This window comes from Narcine bancroftii, chromosome 1 (assembly GCF_036971445.1).
Source record: "Narcine bancroftii isolate sNarBan1 chromosome 1, sNarBan1.hap1, whole genome shotgun sequence".
Lineage (NCBI taxonomy): Eukaryota > Metazoa > Chordata > Chondrichthyes > Torpediniformes > Narcinidae > Narcine > Narcine bancroftii.
Window position 1 is genome coordinate 465,351,862 of NC_091469.1, and position 27,672 is coordinate 465,379,533.

Consider the following 27,672-nt stretch of genomic DNA (forward strand, 5'->3'; position numbering starts at 1 on the left):
TCCGGGCACAGGGAAGGCGGCGGCAGCCCCGGCCCCAGTCCGAGCAGAAGGTAGGCGGCGGATGCCCCGATCCGGGCAAAAGCGAGGGGGAAGCGGTAGCCCTGGCCTCGGTAGAGCGAAGCAGGCAGAGGCCCTGGTCCGGGCACAGGGAAGGCGGCGGCGGCCCCGGCCCCAGTCCGAGCAGAAGGTAGGTCACGGAGGCCCCGATCCGAGTAAAAGTGAGGGGGAGGCGGCGGCCCCGGCCTCGGAAGAGCGAAGCAGGCGGAGGCCCTGGTCCGGGCAGAAAGAAGGAGGCTTATTTTCTCAAATAAGGCACCCAAAACTGTACACAGTACTCCAAATGAGGTCTTTTTAGATTCTCAACATGACATCCCTGCTCTTATATGCTATTCCTCAAAAAATGAATGCTAACATTGGATTTGCTATCATCACCACTGACTCATCCTGGAGGTTAACCTTTTGTTTTATACACAGAAGTGCTCATTCAGTTCATATACTCCATATAAACTCATGCACCTTTGAACCTTTCCTTTTACCTGCTAGCTGGTAGAGCTACTGCTTCACAGTGTTAAAGAGGCCTGGTTTCAATTGGCGCAGTTTGTAAGTTCTCCCTGATTGCATCCTCCATGTGCGCTGGTTTCCTTACACATCCCACAGACATGCAGCTAAGCTGGTTAATTGGCCACTGTGAATTATTCCTAGTGTTGGGAATGCTGGAAGAATAAAAAGACTATATAAGATTAATGTAGGAATGGTGTATTGAATGGTTGATGGTCAGTGAAATTCCATGGGCGACAGGGCCTGTTTCCATGCTGTTTCTCTGTACCTCATTGATACATGAATCAATGCTGCAGCAAAGATCAGCTTCCTAACATGAATGTGCAAATTATAAGCAGGAGTAAGTCATTTGATCTTTCTGCCATCTAATAAGCTAATTTAAATGGAAATGCAATTCTGTAAAACCAGCTACCCTCAGTAAGCATACACCTCCTTTCTAATAGAACATAGAACATTAACAGCACTGTTCAAGCCCTTCAGCCTTCGATGTTGCACTGACCTGTATATTCCTATCAAAAAAACAATACTAAGTCCTTCCTACTCTGTAACCCTCTATTATTCTTTCATCCATGTGCCAGTTTAAGAATCTATTAAATGCTCTTAATGTTTCAGCCTCCACCACCACCCCAGGCAAGGCATTCCAGGCCCCCACAACTCTGTGTAAAAACCTATCCCTGATGTCTCTCCTAAAGTTTCCTCCCTGCATTTTGTGCAGATGTCCTCTAGTATATGTTATTTCTCCTCTGGGAAAAAGGCACTCACTGTCCATTTTATCTATGCCTCTCAGAATCTTGTAGACCTCTTAAGCTTCCCCTCATTTTACTTCGCTCCAAAACGAAAAGTCCGAGGTCTGCTAACTTTGCCTCATCAGACTTATTTCCTGATGATGTAATGTATTGAGAGTTTATTGTCATATATATAAATAGAGCTTTTTCGGCAGTCTGCTGGTTGCTAGAGATGTTCTCCAGGCATTGGTGTTTGGTCTGCTACTTTTCAAGTTGGACGTAAATGATTTATATTATGGAATTGACAGCTTTGAGTCCAAGTTTGCAAATAATAAAAGGAAGCAGGGAGCCTCCAGAGGGTAGGTTGGGAGAATGGGCAAGGAATTGACAGATGGAATATAATGTAGGGAAGTGCATTTTGGTAGAAAGAATAAAGAAGTAGGCTTTTTCTAAATTGAGAAAGGTAGGATCCAAAGAGACATTGGAGTCCAAGTATTGTAAGAGTTTGGGCTCCAGATGTAAGGAAGGCTATACTAGTGTTGGAGATAGTCCATAGGAGGTTTACAAGAATGATCTAAGGGTAAGTGTGTTAACATATGAGGAGTGTTGCCGAAAGGCCTATACTAATTGGAATTTGGAAGAATGAAGGAGGGAATCTCATTGAACTATACCCAATATTGAAAGTGTTGGATAGAGTGGACGTGGAGAAAATGTTTCCAGTAGTGGAGGGTGGGGTGGATCATCTATGAGCCGAGGAGAGAAGTTGATGGGCAGAATTGGCTAATTCTGCACCTGGGCATTGTGTTTCTCTTTGATATTTAACTGGTTACTTTCAAAATCTTAAAGAAGATGAGCAGTCCACAATCTCACCTGCTGCTTTTTGCTTCATTGCTAGGCGACTGTAGCAACTATTGTCTTGGCCACATCACAATAGGATGATTTTGTTTATCTCAGGTATTTAATTCTAAAAGCCTTTCTTGCTTTGAACATGAGCCCAGTCACACCAAATTTCACAAATCCCAATGATTTTCAGTGAGTCTGCCGATCATCCCAAACCTTTAGCAACTTTGAAGACAAGAGACTTCAGCAGTTAGTACAATGGGAATGTATGTTGGCAATACATAAATGTTTGGAAAAACTCAGCAGGTTAAGGAGTATCTAGAGAAAGCAAAGGATAACCAATGTTTTGAACTTAAGCCCTTCATCAGGTATGAGCATAATCAGGCAAGCACCCGAATGGGGGAGGAGTAAAATGGAGAGGAGGGAAGAAGGGGCAGAGAGGGGAGAACAGGTCAACCAGCAAGAGGTCATTGGTGGATATGGGTGGAAGGACCGAAGAGAAAAAAGCTGAGAAGTATTGGGGTAGGGGGTAGCTCTCAGAAGAGGGTGGGTAGCTAGTGGAAAGGGGACAGAGGGATGGGGGAAGCGTTGTTTGGGTTCGTGTGGGTCCCACAGGTTAAGAACCAGACCAAAGTTGAGGTACAAAGCACACACTTATTTCAGGGGTTGCAAACAGGAAAACAGGGTCAATATGGTAGGCGAACATCTACACAACTACACACACAATACGCAAGGGGCAAATGTATACTTCGGATAAATGGGAGGAACCGACAGAAGACTGGAGGAAATTATATGAACACACACACTCAACAGTCAGGATCAAGGTGATACTACATGACCCCACACTTTGACATGGGTCTTACTACCTAACCTCTGGACTCACCCCAATCTAGTGTGAAAAGTGCTACTTAAGTGCCACGAGGAGTCCATAAGAGGCAGAACGAAGGGGCACATGGTCCTTTATAGATCTGCATGCAGAACTGGGGGGGCCACTCACTTGGGGCAGTCTGGGTCCCATTGGCTGCTGTGGCCAATGGCTCGAAGCCAAATGCAGGGGCTCAGCAGGGGTCAGCTGAGGTGATTCACATAGGCCAATTGGGTGAACGTCTGGGTGGGCTGCCTGGACTGCAGCACCTGGTGATTTAGGTGGGCAAATCGCAAGGGTCACCTTGATGGTTTGGGGTGAATCTTTGACCTTGATTGGCAAGTGGTGGACGCTGCCTGTCCATAACAGGGAGGGACCTAATGGAAAGTGGAGAAGTCGATGTTAATGCTGTCTGGTTGAAGGGTGCGCAGACTGAATATTAGGAGTTGTTCCCCCAATTTGCAGGTAGCCTTGATTTGACAATGCATGAGGCCATGGACAACATGTCAATGTGAGAATGTGTTGTGCAATGAAAATGGTTGGCCACTGGGTTGTCCATCTTATTGTAGCGGACAGAGCCAAGGTGCTCGATGAAATGATCTCTCATTCTGGTCTAGTCTCTCTGATGTCGAGGAGGCCACAAAAGGAGAACTGGATGTAGTAAATGAACAGTAAGGACTGTTTGGGACCCTGAATAATGGCGAGGGAGGAGGTATGGTGCAAAGTGGGATCGCAGGGGTGAACAGGCAATCAGTGGGAAGGGATGAGTGGACGAGGGAGTCCCAAAGGGAGCAGTTCCTGTGGAAAGCAGAGTGGGGAGGAGAGATGAAAACATGTCTGGTGGTGGGATCATGTTGTAGCTGGTGGAAATTTTGGAGGATAATATGTGGATTGGAAGGCTGCTGGAATAGTAAGTGAGGACAAAAACATTCCTGTCCATGTTGCATCTAGGAGCGGAGAGGTCAGGACAGATGTGCAAGAAGTAGAGGAGATGTGGGTAGGGGCTGAAACGAGGGCAGTAGAGGAGCAGCCACATTTCTTTTGGAGAAAGGAGGACATCTTGGATGTTCTGGAATGGAAGACCTCATCCTGGGAGCAGATGCTACAAGAGAGGAGGAATTGGGAGAAATGAATAGAATCCTCACAGGGGGCAGTGCATGAAGAGGTGTAGTTGGGTATATTTGTTTGAGGTATGTTTGAGTGTTTTTATGCTCTTCTGGCCAAAAACTGGCACGATCAGCTCTTCAAAATTATTAGAAGATGATGATTATTACCAAGGTGACAGAGCCATCTCTATGAACTCTGCTCTATTTGTGGCGAATATTCTAAGTGTTAGTACAACAGAATGGCTGGCTGGCTAATTTAGAGGCTGCTTAATTGCTATGGGTCTGGAATCACATACTGTACAAGCCAGTCTCGGTAAAGGCTGGGGATTTTTCTTCCTGAAGGGCATTACAATCAACTGACAGCTTCATGATCACCATTCTGGGCACTAGTGGTAGTAAATTCCATATTATTTAATTAACTGCATTTAAATTCCCCAGCTGCTGTGGTGGGATTTGAACTCTTGCTCCCGGACCCTTTGGACTTCTGGATTTCCAGTCCAGATCTCTATGATGCCGCCATTTTCGATTAGGGAGGGTGGAGGCTGGTGGGTGGTTGAGAAGTTTTTATTTAAAGCAACCTCTCACTGTTCATGGACCCATGCCATGAACAGCTGTTTGCTCTCACCTGCCAAAAAAAGATTAAACCTGACCATCTTGTGAAGGTCCTAAATTACCGAAGGGATAATCCATCCTCACCTGACGAGAATGAGTGAGGCTCTGCCGGGCAGCACGCCTGCTTCTGTGAGAAGGTTTTAATATTATCAGGCAAACTACTGTTTTGCAGTTTATTTAAGTGTTGAGTGATTCCTAATGGAGCCATCAGACCTTGCTCATTGGGTAATGGTTTAATTAGGCACATCTGCTAGATTCCGAGGAGCGACTGCCCCTGTTCTGATACTGGTGAGATTGCAATTTGTCATCCTGGAAGCTGATGACTGGCAAGCGGTGACTCCAAGCCCATGAAGAGCATTAGCAATCTGTCTTGCAACATAATGGCTACGTGCCATTGAAGTGCTACAGTGCATCAGCACAGCATATCAAGTAGGACTTTTCCTCAGCCTTTCATATCCTTCAGACAACCACCTCAATCACTCATTTTAATCCAGATTTAAAAATGTGTCAGATGTGTGGCATTTTTTTTCCTTTCTTGTATATTTTTTATATATCTCAGATCTTTAAATTTGAAGTACTGATAGAAGGACTTTCTCATTCCTCAGTATCAAGCCTTTGCAAGTGCAGAACAAAAAAATATCCACTTTGTGATTTTCTTAACAGTAGGCTCACTGGCCAGAGCTGTTGAAAATCCTTTAATCTCACCTCAAAATAAAGTTCAGTTTTAGCATGGTAACAGGCCATTTCAGCCCCCGAGCCCGTGCCGCAAAATTTGCATCCAATTAGCCTTCAACCCCCGGTACGTTTCGAATGGTGGGAGTAAACTGCAGACCCCAGGGAAAGTCCGCGCAGACATGGGGAGAACGTACAAGCTCCTTACAGACAGCGAGGGATTCAAACTCCGGTCCCAATCGCTGGCGCTGCAGTAAAGGCGTTGTGCAATGCCAACTGTGCCACCCCAAACTAGACAAATTCGGACCTTTTTTTAAATATTTCATTTAAAATTGAACATCACAACATATCAAAAGTTACTACAATTAACAACATACATAATGTGATTAATCATTTTCATGTATTAAAAAACCCCGACCTCCCAAACCTCCCATCTAATACCCTCCCTCCTCCCTGCCCAACTACAAAGAAAGAAGGAGATTATTATTTAATATTAGAATTTTATAGCTTGAAAGCTTCTTGGCTGCAGGAGCGGAGACATCCACTGGAGCGGACCAAATTCGAATCTTTGAGGGAATTCCGCCCCCCCCCCCCCCCATCCAACATCATGTATGGATCATTTTTCTTGATTTAAAAGATGAGCGCAAAAGAAGTGTGCCTGTCTTTTGGTAAAAAGCAAAGCTGGAGAAACTCAACAGGTCAAGCAGTGTACATTCTTTCTTCTTTGGCTTGGCTTCGCGGACGAAGATTTATGGAGGGGGTAAAAAGTCCACGTCAGCTGCGGAAAGGGAAAAAGACATAACTAACATTTTGGGCTTGAGCCCTTCATCAAGGTATGAGAGGTCAAGTTAGCAGCATTTATTCTTAAAGTTACACTGCCTCATTGGATAAATTTCCATTTTTAAACCCAGGAATACTCATACTCTACAGATTTGGATTTTAATTTTCATAGGGCCTGTATTTTATAATCAACAGTAAAGTGTCAACTTTCAGGAAATCTCCGCAAACAAATCTGGTCTCCTCTTTGCTGTGTATTCCCCTTTCACAAGATTAGCTCTGGCAGCAGCATTTGATGAAGGATTCTCAGGTGAGTTTATCAAGTGATCACAATGGAGAATTCTCAAAGTGCTCAGCAGCTTTTAACTAACGTAATCTTATTACTAACAACAAAATAATCAGAAATCAAACATTTAAAAAATCTAAATTTATTGTGATGAGGGGACAAGATAGAATGGACAGCCAGCATCTTTTTTCCTGGTGTGGCAGCAGCTGATACCAGAGGACATCTGTCTCAGGTGAGTGGAGGCAGGTTTATAGAGGAGATGTCAGAATATTTTATTCAGAGAGGCGTGGATGCCTGAAATACATTACCAGGGGTGACAGTGGAGGCTGGTACAATAGGGACATTCAAAAAAGACAGGCACATGGATGTAAGAAAAATAGAGGGTTATGGACATGAGGTAGTGAAAAATTAAATTTTCACAGAGTAGGTTTAGATAGGTTGACAAAACATTGTGGCTGAAGGGCCTGTTCTTTGCTGGAATGTTCTGGGTTCCAATTTTGATATAGTTACTCCGAGGAAATTGAACTCCACATTAAAAATTTGTTTTTCAATTGGAATTATAATAGATTTAAGCAGATTCAGGGTAATAGATTTAGGAACCGAGATGAGGAGGAACTCTCTTCCCAGAGGGTGGTGAATCTATGGAATCTGCTGCTCATCGAAGCAGTGGAGGCTTCCTCAGTAATATATTCAAGAAAAGGTTGGATAGATTTTTACATAGTCGGGAATTTAAAGGATGGGGGTAGGTGGGCGGAGATGAGCCGATCACCAGATCAGCCATCATGGTGGAGCAGGCTCGATGGACCGGATGTCCGACTCCTGCTCCTATTGTTTACGTTCTTCTGTTCTTAAAAATTCACTTACATCTCATTTTTAAATCCTAATTGTTGTACCTTAAAAAAATTTCTAAACAATTTTTAACAAAACCATTCAATTGCCAGGGTTACACAATGTACCCTGGTAAGAAGCAATTTCAGAAGTTCTATGAATCATTTTGTTGTGGAGGCTGCAGAATGTAATGCCAAGTACAGCGTGTAACAAAGGCTGCACTGTAATTAAAAGTAAATCAGAAAAATCTGTAGACACTGTGGTTGAAGTTAAAACACAAAATGCTGGAGAAGCTCAACAGGTCAAACAGTGTCCTTTACATAGCAAAGGTAAAGATACAGAACTGACGTTTCGGGCTTGAGGTATGAGAAAATGCCGGCAGGCATCCAAACAAAAGAGTGGAAGGAGGAAGGGGGTGGCAAAGGCAGGAGATGATAGGTGTAGAGGGGGCAGCAGCACTGAGGGGGAGGAGGAATAACTGAATGGGTGGAAGAACTGGACAGACAGGAAAATGGGGGAATGGAAAGTGAAGCCAAGCAGGTTTAATGGAAAGCAATGAAGTCAATGTTCATGCCGTGTGGCCTGAGAGTGCCCAGAGAGAAAATAAGGTGTTGTTTCTCCAATTTGTGGGTGGTCAGGGTGGGACAGTACATAAAGCCATGGACAGACATGTGAAAGCGGGAGTGTCACCTGGAATTGAAATGGTTGGTCACTAGGATGTTGCTGTTATAACCATATAACCATATAACCATTTACGGAGCGGAAACAGGCCATGTTGGCCTTGTTGCAAATGGAGTGGAGGTGCAGAGGGAAGTGATCTCCCAGATTGTGACCAGTTTTTCCAATGTAGAGAATGCCACAAAGGGAGCAACACCACTCGTAGATCCTCTGGATGTATGAGTGAAGTGTTGGTTCATGTGAAAGTCCTGTTTAACGCCCCCGGTCCATGATGAGGGAGGAGATGTAGGCGCAAGTGTTGCACCTCTTGCGGGCACAGGGGAAGGTAGGGAGGGAAGAATGCACGAGGGAATTGCAGAGGGAGCGGTCCCTGCTGAAGGCTGAGAGTGGAAAAATGGATCTGGTGGTGGGATCCTGCAGAAAATGCCAGAAATTCTGGCAGATGATATGTTCGATGCGGAGGCTGTTGAGGTGGTAGGTGAGGATGTTTGTTGTATTTGTGAGCAGAGGGGGCAAGGGCAGATAAGCATGAAATGGAGGAGATGCAGGTGAGGGCTGAGTCAATGGTGGTGGAGGGAAAGCCACATTTGTGGAAGAAGGCAGACATTTTCGAAGATATGGACTGGAAGATCTCATCTTGGGAACAGATGCAGCGGAGATGGAGAAATTGAGAGAAGGGGATGGAATCCTTTCAGGGGACAAGGTGTGAGGAAATATAGACCAGGTAGTTATGGGAGTTGGAGGGTTTGTAGTATATGTCAGTGAAAACCTATCTCCTGAGATGGATACAGAGAGATCTAGGAAGGGGAGAGTGTTGTTGGAGATGGACCATACATGTTTGAAATCAGGGTAGAGGTTGGACGTGGTGGATTAACGTGACAAGCTCATCATGGGTGAATGAGGGAACCCCGATATAGTTGTCAATAAACTGGAGGAAGAGTTAGGGGGTCTTGCCTGTGTAAGCTTGCAGCATGGATTGTTCCACAAAGCCTACAAACTGGCAAGCATAATTGGGACCCGTGTGGGTATCTACGGTTACTTCTTTGATTTGGAAGTGGAAAATTTTAAGAAGAAGTTATATTGAGTGAGGATAAGTTTTGCCAGGTGGAGGAGGGTGGTGGTAGTGGATGACTGGTCAGATCATTGGTCCAGGAAGAAGCAAAGTGCTTTCAGACCTTCTGTGTGGGGATTGAGGTATAAAGGGATTGGAGATCCATTGTGAAGATGAGGTGGTTTGGGACAGGGAATTTGAAATCATTGAGAAGATGGAGGGCATGTGTTGAGTTGCGGATGTAGGTGGGGAAGGATTGGACCAGGAAGCAAGGTTAGAGTCAAGGTAGGATAAAACAAGTTCAATGGGGCAGGAGCAGGCAGAAACAATGGGTCTACCTGGATGGGTGGGTCTGTGTATCTTGGGTAGGAGGTAGAAAAGGGAAGTGTGGGGGTGGGAGAGAATGAAGTTGGTAGCCATGGAGGGGAGGTAACCAGAGGTGATGACAGTAGCTTGATGTATGGTGGTGAGGTCCTGTGGGAGAGGGTCAATAGCTGTTGACTGGCCTCGGCAATATAGAGATCAGTGCGCCAGACCACAACTGCACCACCCTTGTCTGCAGGTTTGATGGTGAGGTTTGGATTATTGTTGCAGAGAGTTCTGTGGAGGTGAGGTTGGAAGCAAAATCCACGTCATTGTGTTTACTCAGTTCTTAATAAAAGCGGTAATGAGATGGGAGTTTATTGTCATATACATAAGTACAATGTAAACCAAAATTCTTTCTTGGTGCAGTCACACAGGGATGTATGATACACCATCTCCAATAGTGTGAGCTAAATTACCACAGTGATATGCTCAGACAGAGAAAAGGGATAATAAATATAAATAAATAAATATTCATGGTGGATGATCTTCTTCAGCCCATGACTTTGGCCTTGAACTTGAGGAGATGAATTTCACTTGGTATTATTATTATTGGTATTGATGTACCATCAATTACTCGAAAGACTGTTGTTGAGAAACCAATAGGCTTTTATTCACTTTAGAACAACAGCAGAAGAAATACTCTTTGACTGTCCTGCACTGAGGAGAGTGGCTGTGGAACAGTCACCTTTATACAGGAGTCTGTGGGGAGGGATTGCAGGTACAATCTGCCAATAGGTGTGCCCAACCAGACAATTAAATGCAACAGTGGTTTACCATAAGTATTAGGTAAGAGCTAGTTCCTTCATCAAAGGATTAGCTTTCACCCTTATTGTGAAGGTACTATACAACAACATGCTCCCACATATACTCAGGATTTGAAGTTAAGGAAGTGTAGTCCATTGACTGATGGTCCCAGATCTTCTGCTAACCAGTCAACTTTCAATTCCCCACTGCACTATACATGGTAACACTGGTGTATTTAAATAGAAATTTGCAGGGCATAATGTTGGTTCCACTATAAATCGGCAAGCAATTTGTCATGACAAGTGATTTGTTATCGTTGAGAACAGTTAGAAAGCCACCATTTTTATTACCTCTGGGATTTTTTTACTGCAGAAGCCCTGACGTTGATCAAATTACACACCACACTGCAATTTGTGGGATCTGCTTTCCCGAATGCATTGTCACAGCAACACGGTAAAAGGTGATTCCTACTTTAAATGTTCAATCTCAGTGTAGAACCCAGATTTTTTTTTTAATGTGTTGCCATTGGAAGCATTGCTTGGTGTTTCATCAAGATTTTTATGAAAACAATTACCTTATTTATCAACGATTCCTCAACTGCTCCACAATTCTTTGTCTGTATGGCATATTGGGTGTAAAAATTAAATGGCCTGTTACTTATGGCAATCTCTCTCATGTTCGGAAATAAATTTTCTACTTTACGATAAATACATCAAGTATTGGTTGTGCAAAATAATTACTACTTGAAGGCTGTCATCTCGTTATATTTACTCTGACCATTTCAGTTTGTATCAGAACTAGAAGGGTTATCAAAATGACACCTTAATTCTGCTTGAAGTAAATCACAAAAATCTATCGTCACCGTGGTTGAAGTGAAAACACAAAATGCTGGAGAAGCTTAACAGGTCAAACCATGTCCTTTATGTAGCAAAGGGAAAGATACAGAACCGACGTTTCAGGCTTGAGCCATTCAAAGCATTTTTTTAATACCTCGACGAAGGGCTGAAAACTGAAACGCCGGTTCTGTACCTTTCCTTTTGCTGCATAAAGGACACGATTTGACCTGTTGAGCTTCTCCAGCATTTTGTGTTTTTTTTTAACCATAATTCTGTTTGTTTTTCTTTCTATAATTTTTTTTGCCTGGTTAGAGTTTTTCCAGTATACTGTTTCGATTTCATATTTTCAGCATCTGCAGTCATTACTTCAGTCCCCACATTATCATCTTCCTTTTCCCGTCTCTGTTTTCATGAGCATCTTTCTGCTTATATCTCCAATGGGCTCATCAGTCTTCGACACCTGCTTTTAACCAGTGCCATCTCCACTGGTGTTGTTCAGTCTCAGAATCAGAATTTATTGTCACAAAATGTGTTGTTTTGCAAGCAAATATTGCAATAAATTACATTTCAAAAATAAACAAATAGCGCAAGAAAACAGGAGAAAGTGAGAAAGTGTTGCCTTGTCAATTTGGAAATCTGATGGCAGAGGGGAAGAAGCTGTCCTATGGCCGCTGGGTGCTCGTCTTCGGGCTCCTGTATCCCTTTCCTCGTCGTAGCAGTGTGAAGAGGGAATGGCCTGGGTGGTGAGGAGTCCTTGAGGATAGAGGCTGCTTTCTTAAGGCACCATCTCTTGTAGATGTGCCCGATAGGGTGGAAATTGATACCCGTGATGTAGCTGGTCAAGTTAAAAACTCTCTGGAGTTTTTTTTTCCTATCCTGTGGATTGGTACCTCCATACCAGACAATGATGCAACCAGCCAGAATGCTGTCCGTGATACATCTGTCGAAATTTTTGAGAGTATTTGGCGACATACAAAATCTCCTCAAACTCCTCATGGATTATAGCTACTAGTGAGCCTTCTTCATGATCGAAGAGAGAGACTCTCTTCAATAATGCAGACAACATCACTAGTTAACATTTAAGGTTTCCTTTGTGTCATGCAAACCTCTCCTGTTCTCCAAAACTTAAAGTATGTTTGATTTCTAATCTTTTCAGTTCTGGCAGAAGGTCACTGCCTGTACATGACATTCGTGAGGCCAAACCTAGAGTGTTTCATGTGGATCTCGTCACCTACCTACAATAGTAATATAATTAACCTGAAAAGGCTACTGGGGTGAAAAGGCTTTAATTATGAGGATAGAACACACAACATAGAATATTACGGCATTGTACAGGCCCTTCAGCCCACAATATAACGCCAACCTATATAAACCAACCCAACAATCTAAACCATGTCTACCACGTACTCTGAACCCTCCATTTTCCTTGCATCCTTGTGCCTTCAAATATGTCCATATTTTACAGCCTTCACAACCACCACTAGCAATGCTTTCCAGGCACCCACTGCTCTCTGTGTAACAAAACCGAGCCCTGATGTCTCCCTTAAACTTTCCTCCCCTCACCTTATACAGATGCCCTCCGGTGATAGGTTGGGACATTTCTTCCTGGGTCGAAGGAGACTGTGAGTAGGATCTGAAAGAGCCTTCTAAAATCATGAGGGACACCTCAAAAATAAATGTTAATTCTTTTTATTTTAATTTGAAGTGGCCTTCAAACCCATGCTGCCCAGAAACACCAATAACCTGTAATCTCTATGTGATTTTTTTGAGCGTGGGAGGAAACCAGAGCACCCAGAGAAAACCCACGGAGGTTTCCAAATGAACATATAAACTCCTTACAGATAGCACCGGATACAATCCCATGTTGCTGTGGCTGTAGTTGCATTACGCTAACCACCTCACTAACCATGGTGCTATAAATGACCCTCGTTTCTTTTCCCCCAGGATAGGAAAATAAAAAATTGGAAGACACAAGTTTAAAATGAGAAGAGAAAGACTTTAAAAAAAAGACCTGAGTATCAATTTCTTCATGGTGGGTACATGGATTGAGCTCCCAAAGGAAGTAAGTGGTTGAGGTTGTCACATTTAAAGGACATTTTGACAGGTACAGGAATTGGAAAGGTTTAGAGTGATATGGGACAAATGCAAGCATGTGGAACAAAGGCCCTATTCCCATGCTGCAGCACACAATCTCTGAAAATTAACTATGTTTCTCTCATCTTAGATGCCATCTGATCTGCTGAGTATTTCCTATATATTCTGGCACATGGACAACTGTTTCTCTGTTCCCTGATATGCACCACACACTCCTTATCAGTGATCCATGAATCTCAATACACTAAAACCCTGTTATCCTGAATTCAAGCCACCAGAATATTCACTTATCTGGCATCTACCAATCCCCGTAGGTTATTAGAGATTTCTAACCTCCTGAGCTCATGATATGAATTCAAAAACTTTGTTAACTTTTCCTTAGAGTGGAGCTCCCTCAGTGCTGGGAAAAGATTCAAGGATTACCAAGGAGACAAGGGTTGAGGGAAGAGTTGCAGGAGAACTATGACATGGTTTTGGCCTGTGCATTTCCTTTAGAAGAACGTGTATCCTGTGTTCAGGCTAAGATCAATAGTCAATAGGGGATATAATGAGGAGCGACTGATGGGGGAGGGGGGGGGGTGTAAGGAATTGGACTCCACTGGAAAAGAATCCAGTAAAAGAAGGTGGAGCCCTTAATCACCCCATGAGGTGCAAGCAAAGGATATGTTGGCTTAAATCATATCAAAGTTGTGCTCAGCTCTGCAATTTCTGTGAACAAGGCTAAGGCCATTTCGGTTGACTTTTGTGTGCAGTACAATTTTTTTTCTCAGAATGTTCAATGTGAGTTCATTGTCAGGCACAGGCAAACCCCACTCTACGTGATTAATTCATTCCAGTGTTTATTCACATAAGATGAATTCCCGTTAAGTGATTAATAGAAACAATGGGAATCCCCATCCTTTCAGATAATCCATCAAGACTTATAAAAATGTGTTTTAAAAACAACATTTAGCTGCATATAATGCCCAAACTGTTATGGTTAATAAAAATAAATATGTTATTTTCATTTATTTCATGATTGGATCACAAATAAACTATTTCTTAGAAAAATATTTGTCTGAAGTTGACTGGACAGATATTGATTTTTTTTTTCTCATTTTACAATTTCCTATAGCTAGTGATCGCTTTTCCTAAATTGTTGTGGACTTCGATGCTTTTCTCCATGTTAGGATCGACGTTTAGATTAAAATCCTTGGCTATTTCACCAATTTTCAAATCCTTTTTGAAAAATTTCTGGAAATGTTGCAGCACCATTTTTATCAGTTCTGGCTGCTATCCCTGTGTTTCTTACGTTGTGTTCAAAGCGGTAAAATCAACCTAAACTTGTGTAGAAATTTGCTTATCTCCTTGAAATTTATTTTCTTTAAGCATCGAAAAGATGTTTGAAGCTTTGGTTTGAATGTTTTTTGTACAAAGTTGGTATTGAGTTTTGGTTACAATCTTCTATCCAAAGATGAATTAGCGGTTCCATTTCAATCATTAATGGACTTCTGTTTCAGCTAATTTGCAGTCTTAGAGAAACTGATGAAACTTGACCTTTTCCTCTATTTTCATATGTCTTAATTAAAATTGTTCATACTGTTGACTCATTGTAGCCCAGATCATGTCCAATTTTCATATTGCTGCCGCTGCCTTCATATCGTTTAATTGTCGAGAATTGTGGGCAACAAGCAGGCTAACAAAATAGAAATTAAACTCATTAACAAAGAGTTAATGTTTTAATAAAGAGTTTTATTAAGGACCTTTAGTAAAATAGCAAACTAGAAAGTTATGCTTTGAGGAAACTTTCAAGCTACAGAAAATCTGTAACTCCATAATCAAAAGACATTATTCAACTAAAACATTTGTTACTCACAGAAATATAGTCAAACAATAAGAGTCTTCAAGATTGTCTTTGGAACAGACTGCAGCTGACAATATTTCATTGTGAGTGGAAGATAAGCTAAAGATAAAGATAAAGCAGGAACAGAAATGTTCTCAATGTACTTGGTTAATCAAGAAATCCTGACAGAAGTGAAATATTACATTTCCAATTAGTCAATAATTTGGGCCAATTAGTGAGCATCTTGGGCCATGAGCTTATAGAATTGCACATAAACATTGGTCCCAGTTTACTATATAAATCATGTCCAAAACCTATGTAAGCTGAGTGGGTTCTCAGTTCAGAGAACGAGTTATTGAACTCTTCCTTGTACTCTCTCACTCCTGCAAGCATTACTGCAGTTGAAGTAATAAATTGTTTATGCTTTAAACTGGTTCCGTGGATCTCTGCTGTATTCTTTATCGACGCATTCACAGCGCGGGCTGATTTTTTAAGTGTTAGCTTTCATTGTGTTGATATCCAGATGAGCACTTTTAATGAAATTGAATGATTACTCTTCACCTTTTCAGGCACAATGGTTACATGATGTAATGTCTTGTTTAAGCTTGGAGAAAAATAGATAGAGCATTAAAGATAGAAAGTTTTCAATTTGAAAAGATGCAGGGCCCATTCATAGATTCCTATCAGAATTGGAAGATTTAAGGAGGCTGGATGCTTCTCTGTCTGGTGTCCGAAGGTCGCTCTTTGATCCATATCTTTACATCCTTCTCTACAAGGTAACCTTGATTAGAGGGAGGGGATAAATTAGATTTAGTTGTAGTTTTCTTTTTTTTTCTTTGTATTTTTTTTATTAACTTGTTGAATATGGGTTTAATTATGGTTGTCAGAGATCATTTCAATAAATTAGACAGTATTTACCTTTTGCTAAGATCAAGGGATAGTCTAATGTAGTTTTACCTATTATCTATCCATATGTATATGATATGACCTGTTATTTGTTTTATTAAAGACTATCTATGTAGGAATTATATCTTAAGCTCAATAAAAATATTTTAAAAATAAAGAACTTAGTTTTTCTTCTAAAGTAATTGCTTTTCTTTTCTTTTTACTATCCCTAACAGATTCTTTTCTACATTTTCTTTTATCCATCTTTGATGGGGCAATGCACTGAGTCTGACTGTCATTTGCCCATATTTTATTTAGGGCCATTCATGCGATCTACTAGTAACTCGAGTTTTCCAGAATTTTCAGGAAGATCTCACAGTAACTAAATAATTACACGTGTAAAACAGGAAATGGTTGCAATTTTCCAAATCTCGGCAGCTGAACTTTGTGTTATACCGGGGTTTGCCCGAACAATGTACCGTTGCACTGAAAAAGCCAAGCAGGTACAAAAGTTAAAACACCATGCTGCAGAAACTCAGCCGGTCAAAGAGTGTACTTTATGTAGCAAAGATAAAGATACATAACCAATGCTTCAGGCTTGAGCCCTTCATCAAGGTATGACAAAATGTAGGGAGGCACCTGAACAAAATGGTGGAGTGGAGGGGCAGGGGGAGGAGCACAGACCACAGCAGTAGGTAAAAGATGAGTAAGGGAGGGAGGGAGGGCACACACCAGCAAACAGGGGAAGAGGGGATGGCTCTGTGACTGGATGGAACAAGGTGGAAAGCAGAAGGAAATAAGACAGAGGGAATGGGAAAAGATGGAGAATGGGGAGTAGCAGAAACTAGAGAATTTGATGTTAATGCCCTTGGGTTGGAGAGTGTCCAGGTGGAAAATTAAATGTTGCTCCTCCAATTCACAGGTGGTCTTGGTTTGACAGTACATGAAGACATGGACAGGCATGTCAGTGTGGGAATGGGATGCAGAATTGAAATGGTTGGCCACTGGGAGATCCCTGTAACTGATGCAGACAGAGTGAAGGTGCTCAGCAAAGCGATCTCCCAGCCTGCGTCCAGTCTCTCCGATGCAGTGAAGGCCACAATGGAAGCACCAGATGCAGTAGATGACTCCCGCGGATACATAAGTGAAATGTCACTTCACTTGAAAAGGCCTGTTTGGGGCCGCAAATGGTGGCGATGGAGGAGGTGTGGGCATGTGGGTGGCACTTCCTGCAGCCACAGGGGAAGGTGGCAAGGAGGCAATTAATAGGAAGGAATGAGTGGATGAGTGGAAGATGGGTCTGGTGTTGGGATCATGTTGTAGGTGGCGGAAATTACGGAGGATAATGGACTGGATGGATATCCACCCATGTTGGATATGGGTGCAATCTTGAAAATTTAAATGACCACATATACAAGACAGGAAAAGAAATAATAAATAATCAGTATCTTTTGGTGGTCCGGGTGTTATTTGCCTTTATGCACATGCACAGCAAATATGTCGAGGAACCAGAGCAGAAGCCTGGTCATATCCAGTGGATAAAATTCGATTATATTATGTTTGAACATGTTACTTTATGCAACATAATTTCTGGGCTCTTGCATCTCATTGGGGAAGGCTGAAATTGCTACTCTTCAGATGTTCAATTGAATGTGATTTCCCTATTAGTTGGGTTAATCAGACTGTGAGCAAGTCGCTTTTATTAAAAAAGTAACATCCCTGTGGTAGTTAACTTGTCAAATCATTCATTAAACGTTTCTGAGGCAAGGAATGTCATAATGTGTGAAGGACTGCTGACTGAAGCATAATTGCAAAAAATGGGCTGACACTGAAGTTAACAATTTTTAATGTACACCACGTCCAGAATGACCTTTAGGGAAAGTTTCTCAGGTAAGGATTCGACATGGCTATAAATCAATCTTTTTTACTCCTGTCACACTACAGCATTGAACAGGAGCCTACCACATGCAAGTCGCTATGGTTCTGAGCAACTTTCTGCCTGCAGGCTTTTTTCCATGTATCAGATTTCACTCTTGTGCCTGAACAAGGAAACCCACAGTTGTCAGATTCTTCAGAGAGCAATTACTTTCTGCATTTTACAATATTTTGCAATATGTTTTTTCCCATTGCTCTGAGCGTTTTTAGGAAAATAGCAAGCTGGTTCGGTTCAATTTTTGTCTAAACAGAATTAATGAAAACCTATCAATCTTGAAGCTGAACAGCAATCCATGCTGATGCAGAGCCCAGACAACAATGTAGCTGGTAATGTAAAAGCCAAGCTATCTCCTCCACACGACATTAAACAAAACTCCCTCTGATGCCGATCCAAAGCCACAAAAGCCTTGAATTCACATTGGGTAATACTGGTGTACAAATGTTTAATGGGTCCATGCAAAATTATTTCCTCACTATTTTAAGAGGATTGAACCTTTAGGGTAACGATCCATGTGCAGTCCCCTGCACTAACTGTTCAGTATTGTGGTAGTCAGTTTTGGAGTGAAGCAATTGGAATTGTCTTCTAGCATATTGGTATTTCTGTATTGTAATGAGCAGGCTTGTATGACTGCAAGCATAGGTGTATCTAGGGTATGGCAGCCATGGCACATGCCCTGGGTGCCATTTGAAGGGGGTTACCACTGTCCACTCAAACCAATCTTCATAAGAGTTTAAAAACAAGCTTGTATGTGCTATTTAGGACCAGGAGTGTGTGTTGTTGACACTGTCTGCCACTCAGTGTTGGTTTCCTTGACCCGTCTGTGCCTTGGAGGCACCACGCTTTGCTGCTGGTGTCCTGGCCCACCCACCGAAACCTGTACACATTCTGCTGTGGACTTCCTATTAAACCCAGCATTCAGTATTCACCAAGGGGAGAGGATTCCAGCACCAATCCTCCTTTAACGATGATGTAAAAAAATACGCAGTGTGCATGGCGAGCAAGCAAGCGGCTGAAAGTTGGCAATTTGTGGCACGTTTGCACCAGCAGAGCCTGGAAATTAATCACCCCCACCCCACCCCAACCCAACTCTCCCAACCCCCCCTTGTCTGATATATTTCAAACAGAATACTTTTCAGGCCAGCGAGACAATAATTAGCATTAATACTTTTACTGTAACTGCCGAGGGGAGGGTTCGGAATTGGGTGTTGGGAACTCCGGTGACAGCCACTCAAAACCTTTAACTTGGCAGTTCCACTCCAGCCCAGGGAATGTCACTCATTGCTTTCATTCAGTGAATGCTGTCCTTTGAGGGTGCTTTTTAATTGAAAAGACTCTTGTGCCTTTTAAGGTATAGATTATTTTCTAATACCTCAATATATCCAACACAACATTGGATATGACTATCTTAGGATTCTGCAGTGGTGCGGACAGATAGGGACTGCAAAGTTGATGGTGTAGCGGTGCTGAGGGATGGTTGCGGGGAAAGGGTTGAAGTATGTTTTAACAGGGGAGGCACAATTTTGGTGGTTGCCATCAGCACAATTTTCCCTAGATATGCCTCTATCTGAAAGGCACTCTGAGATGTCCAATGCAGTCATCTGTAGTTCTCTTCGGAGCCATTGGCCAGCCATCATTGCTAATTTTATAAATTCTAGAATCCAAGCAATTTTCCATATCTTGCATGTTGACTATTTCTAGTTTCAATTGTCTCACTGAAAAGCCAACACCAGTAGCTTTGGAATCCTTTCTCTCTATCTCTACTTCCATTCTGTTTGATCACATGACCAGCTCTATTTAAGAGGCTTGTTATCCTGTGGGGGGTGGGGAGGGGGGTTGGCAGAGAATAAAAGTGCTGTATAAATTTGGGTTTGCCACTGATCGAAGGCAACAAAAGCCAATTTTGATAGAATCAGCAATCTGGATCTTTGGGGGAATTCCAATTTGCATTTCCTCAAAGTCAGCACATCTCTTAACAGAGGACAAATCATTTTGTATGTTTCAGTTGACTGAAAGAATGGAATCTAACATGTGTTACTGTTACTTCAACAGGAACCAAAAATTGAAAATCAATACTGTAGCTCCACTGACAGGATCAGAAAGACGTAAAATTCCACTTAATGAGAAGACATTTTATTGTTTCTTCAGAGGTTGCAGACATCGTTAGTAAAATCAGAACCTGTCCTTGCTATAATCACAGTGATATGCAAGGCCATTTCAGAAGTTAGTCGAGGGTAAACCACATTGATCAATCTGCTCACAAACAGGCTGTACTGATGAGATCAGTTGGCACCCTTTCCTGTGGGGCAATGGTAAATCAATCCCCTCGTTTTACGATCATCATCACAAGCACATGATCTTTTTCCTCCTTTCAACAGACTAAAAATATGGGAACTTGTAAACAAGCCCCTCCAAATATAAGGTCATTTACTTTTCTACCATTATCACAATCTTTAATGGATCTTTCATTGGTAAAAGATAATGCCTCTGCAATATTTAACTGTATTGTTCTGCATTTCCTGTTCTTTATTCCAGTGACCCTATACCCCTCAGTTAATAGCTAAGTGCAATGCTACATGTGGTTTTATTATTTCGCTACCTTCCATACTTAAATTGGATTGATTGGCTTGAATAGCACACAAAACGAAGCTTTTCTCACAGCATCTTAGTACACTTGACAATAAACCAGTGGCTTTCAAACTGCCCCCCCCCCCCCCGAACTCACATTCCACTTTAAGCAATCCTTGTCATGTGATTGGTAAGGATTTGCATAAGGTGGTATGTGATTGGGAAGGGAAGGTTGAGAACCACTGCTCCAGACCCAATTGTTATGTTAATATTTTGCTTGAGAAAACTTGTCATTGGCCCATTTCCTTTGGAGTTATGAAACCTTGCACATAACGAGTCAATTAGGTATGATTAAAATGCTGGTTTTAAACTTTTTTCTCTCTACTCACATACCACCTTAAGCAATCCCTTACTAATCACAGAGCACTTATTGCATAGGGATTGCTTAAGGTGGAATGTGAGTTTAGGGGGACAGTTTGAAAACCACTGGAATAAACAAATAAATTCATTGAATTATACAGCTATTTAGTTGAATTTAAATTTCCCACCTGTTGAGATGGCCTTCAAGCTCCTATCTCCAGACCAATGACCTAGACTTCTGGATAGGAGTCCATTAACATTGCCATCAGGACACCCAGCTCACTTTGTAAATGGGAGTTTTTAGGCAGAAGGTCCTGTTCGTGAGTCGCTACAGCTGCATGTAAAAATTTGCATCTCCCAACATCTGGAAATATACTTATAAGAACTCAGTCATTGATTTGCTTTGTGTCCTAGCAACTGCAGCAGATCTGGGAAACATCAATGCACTACAGCTGTAAGAATAATCTTCTGGGATCCTTTCATTAAACTTCCATACTTTTCCAAATACATCAGTTTTTTTTTGATAGGTTGCACCTGAACTGTGAGAGCTGCAGTGGCGGGTTTAAATGAGTTTGTCAGGGGGGGAGGAAAAACAGAATGATAGGGCAGAGAATAGAGCAGATGCTGTAATGGTTGATGTTTTTTTTACACAGCTGCTGCGTTCCAGAAAAATATTCCCATTTTCCTGGAACACATTCTGTGTGAAAAGCTCAGAATGGGAATTAGCGCGCCATTCCTGTTCTGACATTTTACCTCCTAGACCCCTTGTCAATCTCCTGGAACACCTGCAGTCTGAAGTGCAGGTATTCCATGGACAGCAGGCTAATGAATAGGACGTTGCTGCAATGGTGTTGCAAGTCCCCCCTCTTTACTTACCGCACTTTTGGCATGCTATCTAAACTCACATAAGAAAATGGAAATGTGGAGTCATGATCATTTGTGTGTGAACATTCTTCAGGTTGGTAAAATCACTCAAAGTCTATCTAAAGAACATAATAGATGACCTGTGAGGAAGGACAGGTAGGGGAGCGAGCATCAAATGTAGCCAGGTGGAGGGAATGAAATGTGTTTATTTCAATCCAAGAGGGTTAAGATTAAGGGAGATGAACCTAGAGCATGGATCAGTATGATGCTGGGCCATTGCAGAGACTTGGCTGACACAAGAACAGGATTCACTGATATTTACAATGTTTTAAAAGGGTTAGGGTGGGAGGTAAAAAGGGGGATGGAGTAGCATTACTAATCAGGGATAATATCACAACTGCAGAAAGGGAGGGCATTGTGGAGAGATTGTCTGCTCAGTCAGTGTGGGTGGAAGTCAGAAACAGAAAGGAAGTGATTACTCTATTGAGAGTAGTCTATAGGTCCCCAAATAGCTTCAGGGACACTTGAGGAGCACATAAGTAGGCAGATTTTGGAGTGGTGCAGAAATAACAGGGTTGTTATTATTAAAGAAAGACTTTAACTTTCCGAATTTTGACTGGGACCTCCTGACTGCAAGAGGGATAGATGTCAGGTGTGTTCAAGAAGGATTTCTGACACAGTATGTGGACCAGCTGACTAGAGGAGAGGCCATACTGGATCTAATATTGGGTAATGAACCTGGTCAGGTGACGGACCTCTTGCTGGGGTATCATTTCAGTGACCACAGCTCCCTGAACTTTAGCATAGCTATGGACAAGGATAGAATCAAAGAAAATGGTAATGTGTTCAATTGGGAAAGGGCTAATTTTGATGGAATTAAACAGGAGTACTAAAGTGAGAACAGATATTCTCAGATAAAAGCACAGAATTAATGTGGATGATGTTTCAGGCCACTTGAGTGGGGTTCTATATTGGTTTGTCCAACTGAGACAGAGAAAAAATGGGAGGATAAGGGAAGTATGGTTGACAAAAGAGGTGAAATAGCAAGCTAACAGAGCATAGACCATTACAGCGCAGTACAGGCTATTCATCCCATGATGTGGTGTAATCCCACTTAACAAACTAAACCTTCATTATCTCACACCCATTGCCCTCTATTTTTCCTGCATCCATGTGCCTGTGGTAAGAGTCTTCCAAATGACTCTGTTGGACCAGCGTCCACCACCACCCATGGCAATGCACCCTCTGCTCTCTGTGTAAAAAAAAAAGTACTTCTGACATCTCTCCTAAACTATCCTCCTCTCTTCTTGTGCAGAATCTCTGGTGTTCACTACTCTTGGCCTGGGAAAAATGTGCTGACTGTCCAACCTGTCTATGCCTCTCAAAGGAAGAAGGAAGCATACATAAGGTTTAGGAAGCAAAAGGCAGGAAGGGTTCATGAGAACTATATAGTAGCCAGGAAGAAGAAAGGACTTTGAAGACCTGCGAGGGCACAAGAAGGCCTTAGCAAGTAAAATTAAGGAAAAATCTAAAGCATATTTCAAAGCATATGTATAAAACAGAGTGAGTGTAAAGGAACAGCTGTAAGAGAGTATATAGATATGATTTTGGGAGATAAGTTGGGGAAGGTTTGTTAGAGTAGGTCACATACAAACACTTTAAAACAGATTTTATTTAAAATACTGGAGCTCTGCTAATGCTAGACATGTTAGCCCTAGAGCCTTTGCAAAAGCTTTGGGGAATCCCCAAGAGACTTCACTAATGGATTGTTGCTTACAAAAAGACAACAGATGAAAGAACTTGTCGGAGACACAGATTGTCTGGAGTGGAACTTGCTGTTCTAGGAGGGTCATGTGGCTTTGCAAGCAGAGAGAGAATTTAACAGGATTTCTCTCTGAAAGAGAGACACAGAGATCAGTTCTGCAGGGCTACAGTCAGAAGCCGCAGCTGGGACTGAAACAGGACAAGCTGGCAAGCTTGTGGAAAACCCCATTTGGAAGATGGGTTGTGAGTGCTTAGTTCAGCCTGGTCAAAGCCCTTGTAGTTCATGCAAGGGGAGAGGACTGGATTTCTAATGTTTCACTTGAAATATGGGAAACAAAAAGGAACTCTGTGGTGACCTGAAAGAAAGAGGTTATCATCTAGAGAAACCTGAGGGGGCAAGTTTCTTTGGCAGGACACTGAAGTGACTGATTAAAAAGGGATCAGTTGTGGGTGCCCAGCATACAACACATCTCTCTCTGAAAACTGACAAGAACCTTTCTGAGCAGTAACCATTTACCTTTCTAGCACCAAAGCCTGGTAACTTTATAAATGTTAAATTCTGTACACAGTATAAGAATTGCCTGCAACCAGTGAACTTGGAGGAGTGAGAAGTGAGTTTGGACTGTGAATCAAAGAACTTATCTGAACTTACACACACATTACATACATGTGCATTTAGAATTAGAAGGGGGGGGGGGTGAAGTTAGGTTAGTTAAGTCAATAGTGATAAGTTAAATTGTGATCCTGTTTTCATGTTTAAAGATAATTAAAAACAACTTTTAAACTTAAAAGTAACCATTTTTCTTGGTGAATATCTATTGCTGCTGGGGTTTTGGGATCCTCTGGGCTCATAAACACAGCCACTGAAGGAAAAAGGAGACAACGTGTGCCTGGAGGCTGAAGAAGTAGGGGAGGATTTGTGAGAGTCTTTGAAAATCAAAAATAAAATATTCTAACAAAAAAAAGAGGAAGTGCTGGATCATCTTAAAAACATTTTTAAGACCCTGGGACCAGATGAGATATACATTAAGTTTTACAAGGAGGTATCAAAATAAACTAAGGAAAGGTGGTAGATGTGGTGTATATATATTATAGCAAAGCATTTGACAAGGTCTTCTGTGGCAGGCTCATTCAGGAAGTCATGAGGCATGGGATCCATGGAACTTCAGCTGTGTTGATTTAGTATTGGTTTGCCTGCAGGAAAAGAAGTTAGTAGTAGATGGACCATATTCTGCCTGGTGGTCAATGAGAAGAGGACCCATAATCTTGGTGATTTTTATAAATTACCTGGATGCATAATTACAGGAATGGGTCAGTAAGTTTCTAGATGGCACAAACATTGGAGGTGTTGTTGAGAAGAGTGGAAGGTTGTTGTAGGCTGCAACAGGATATAGATGGGATGCAGAGTTGGGCAGAAAAGTGGCAGATGGAGTTCAATCCAGATAAGTGCGAAATTGCGTATTTTGGAAGGTCAAATTGAAGGTAGAGTACATGGTTAATGGGAGGATTCTTAACTGGTTGGAAGAACAGAAGGAATTTGGGGTCTAAATCCATAAAACTCTCAAGATTGCCACTCAGGTGCATAGGGTTACTAAGAAGGCTTGTTGGCATGCTGGCCTTCATTAGTCGGGGATTGAGTTCAAGAGTCATGATGTAATGTTGCAGTTTTATAAAACTCTGTTTAGGCCACACTTGGAATATTATGTTCAGTACTGGTTGCCTCATAATAGGAAGGATGTAGAAGCTTTGGAGAGGGTGCAGAGGAGATTTACTAGGATGTTGCCTGGTTTGGAGACTGTATCTTCTGAGGCAAGATTAATGGAGGATGAAAAAGGATGAAAGGTAAAAGAGGTTTACATGATGATGAGGTGCATAGATAGGATGGGCAGCCAGCACCTTTGATCTGGGTTGACTTTAGCAAATGTTAAGGCAAGGGAAGTAAAATTTAGGAGAGACATCAGGGGTAATTTTGGCCCCCCACCCACCCACTCCCCTGGCCATGATTTGATCTCCCTGCAAACTGGTCATGGTAAAAGCTGGTACAGTAGGAAAATTTAAAAGATTGTTGGACATGCACGTGGATTAAAAAAAATAGAAAGAAATGGGTGTGAGGTAGGGAAGATTTAGATTGTTGATTGCACTTATGTAGGTCGGGACAACATCATGAGCTGAAGGGCTTGTACTGTGCTGTAATGTTCTATGTTCTATACAGTTGGTTCGACAGTCTGTGATTAAGCCAGCCAATTAAATGTTATGAAATTAGTCCCATTTAACCCTCAAGGCTGCTAAGCCATTCAAAAAAACAATGACTGATGAGATTGAAGCCTCAACTCCACCCTCCCACCTAGTCCTGGTAAATTTTCACACCTCCCTTTTCCCCTTGTTTATCAATAATCTATTTACCTCCACTTTAAAAATATCCAAAGACTTTGCTTCCTTGACTGAAGGAAGTTCCAAAGAGTAGAGATGAGGCTCAGACTTTCTCCATGAATAGTAGGGGCCTTGGGAGCATTGAGGATTTAAGTTTCCTTTATTCTCAGGTAATAGTACAGAACATGTAATATTACACAGAATTGCCTTCTGCCTGCCATAAGGAAGACAAAGAGTTGCCTTGTGCCCCTTGCAGTACAAGAGAAAGAGCCCCTTCAGAGTCATTGTATGTCTATGGATTCAACTCCAGCGCTTAAATAGCTAAGACTCAGTTTCTTTTTATTTTTTATTGGTTTTTATAATAAATACAGTACAATGAAGAAATTGGAACAAAACTGAAAATACAATGTGACATGTATACATATATCACAACAAAACTTCACACAATATAAACTCAGTCTCCCCTCCACTGTACTGGATGAAGATAGAAAAGACATCAAAAATATTATATACATAATATATCAATTCCTTTTCGATCCATCGGCAACCCGAGCTCCAGATCCAAACATCTGACATAATCAGGAAGCCTTCAGTGCCCAAGGTCATTCAGGAGCCCTTCTTGCCCTCAACCACCTCTCAAAACCCAGCTTGGATTCTTGGTTCCCATGAGCCAGTCTTCAGCACCCTGCAGCCTGTGTCGTTGGTCTTCCCTGTTGGGTCATCTTCTCTGCCTCTCCTTCACCACAGAGGGTGCTCTCCCCGTTTCTGGTGCCCTGGTCCGCTGGTCCCTGGAGTCTGCAATCCCTTGTGGCCGCTGCTGAGTGCAGGCGCCCTCCACCTTGGACACTGACTCGTGATTGCATAATTTTAGTTTCAAAAGTTCCTTAAACAGCCAATTTAATATCCATATGGAACCATTGGTATTTGGACCGGGTGGCGGAACCTTTCAGAGCAGCACTGTGTCTGCACTCTCCACTCTCCCAAAGTACTTTCAAGGTGCCAGGCATATGATGTGGTTAATAGAAGCATGGGGTATACTTGCCTTTATCTGCTAGGCATTGAAGAGTTTCTCCATCATTGTGCTTTTACTTCAACCACAGTGCCTGCAGACTATTGTGTTTTACAGATGGAAAATTCTGCCAGGGATAAATAATTTCATCCATGAGGAAAAACTGGAGGTCTTTTGTATCTAGAGCAGAGGAGGTTAAGAGGAGACAGGATTGAGGTGCATCAAATCATAAGGAGAATAGTCAAGTAGACTGTATCGAAGACAGTTTTAGGGCCTTTGGTAAGTGATTTAGAAGGGAATGTGAGGAAGACCTTTCTAACCCAGACATACACTGCCTGTAAGAGGTCAAAGCAGAGTCATTGATAGCATTTAAAAAGTGTCCAGATGAGTGTTTGAATCACTAAAGCATAGAAGACCCTCAGGCCAAGTGTTGGAAGATGGGATTAATATAGATGGGTTCCCACTGATTCACATGAAGATTGTGGGCTGAATGGCCTGTGCTCGCACTCTATTGTTCAGGCCTTTGGAAATAAAAAAAATGTCTCATCCCTGTCTTGATTTCTACTTCTGGATACAAGGAAACAGCGCACAATCACCCTATCAAGTCCCCTCTATCCTGTCTGTGGCCTTTCTCCCAGTGTTCAGTTGTCATCCCTTTGAACAGTAGCATTACATCCCACTCCAGACAAATAACACAAGCTCAATCAAGGTTTGGTCTTTTACGCTTCTTTCAAGGATGATACGATGCAGCCCTTCCAAAATTCATGCTCCTCTCTTCTCCGCACTCATCTGATAACGATCCAGTGCGCACACTCACTCTGTTTCTGGACCATTTGCTAGAACGTTCACAAAACTGGCCTCAGGTGCCAGGCTCTCTGCAGTTTCACATGGATGCAAATCCCTGTCACTTATTGGGAAAGTCCTGAATTATGTGACTCTTTCCCTCCCCCAAATTCTGGCATGTAAAGCACATCGGAGCATCGTGGTGGAACATATGAAACTCTAGAACTTAACGGGGCAACATGTAAAACACCTTGGCCTATTAGTGCAGTAGTTATT

The 27,672-nt window shown here is 42.1% G+C and overlaps 1 protein-coding gene and 1 long non-coding RNA gene across 3 annotated transcripts in view; one reads left to right on the forward strand and one right to left on the reverse strand.

Annotated features, from left to right (window-relative positions):
* The window catches only part of LOC138751851 (uncharacterized), a 30,230-nt gene extending 28,052 nt beyond the window's left edge, over window positions 1-2,178 (reverse strand). For both annotated transcript variants that reach the window (XR_011350230.1, XR_011350231.1), the window contains exons 1-2: window positions 2,154-2,178; window positions 537-713 (exon numbers count right to left, since the gene is read on the reverse strand). This is a non-coding gene — a long non-coding RNA (uncharacterized lncRNA). The remainder of the gene's footprint in view (window positions 1-536; window positions 714-2,153) is intronic.
* adarb2 (adenosine deaminase RNA specific B2 (inactive)) overlaps window positions 1-27,672 on the forward strand; it is an 837,813-nt gene that overhangs the window by 82,678 nt on the left and 727,463 nt on the right.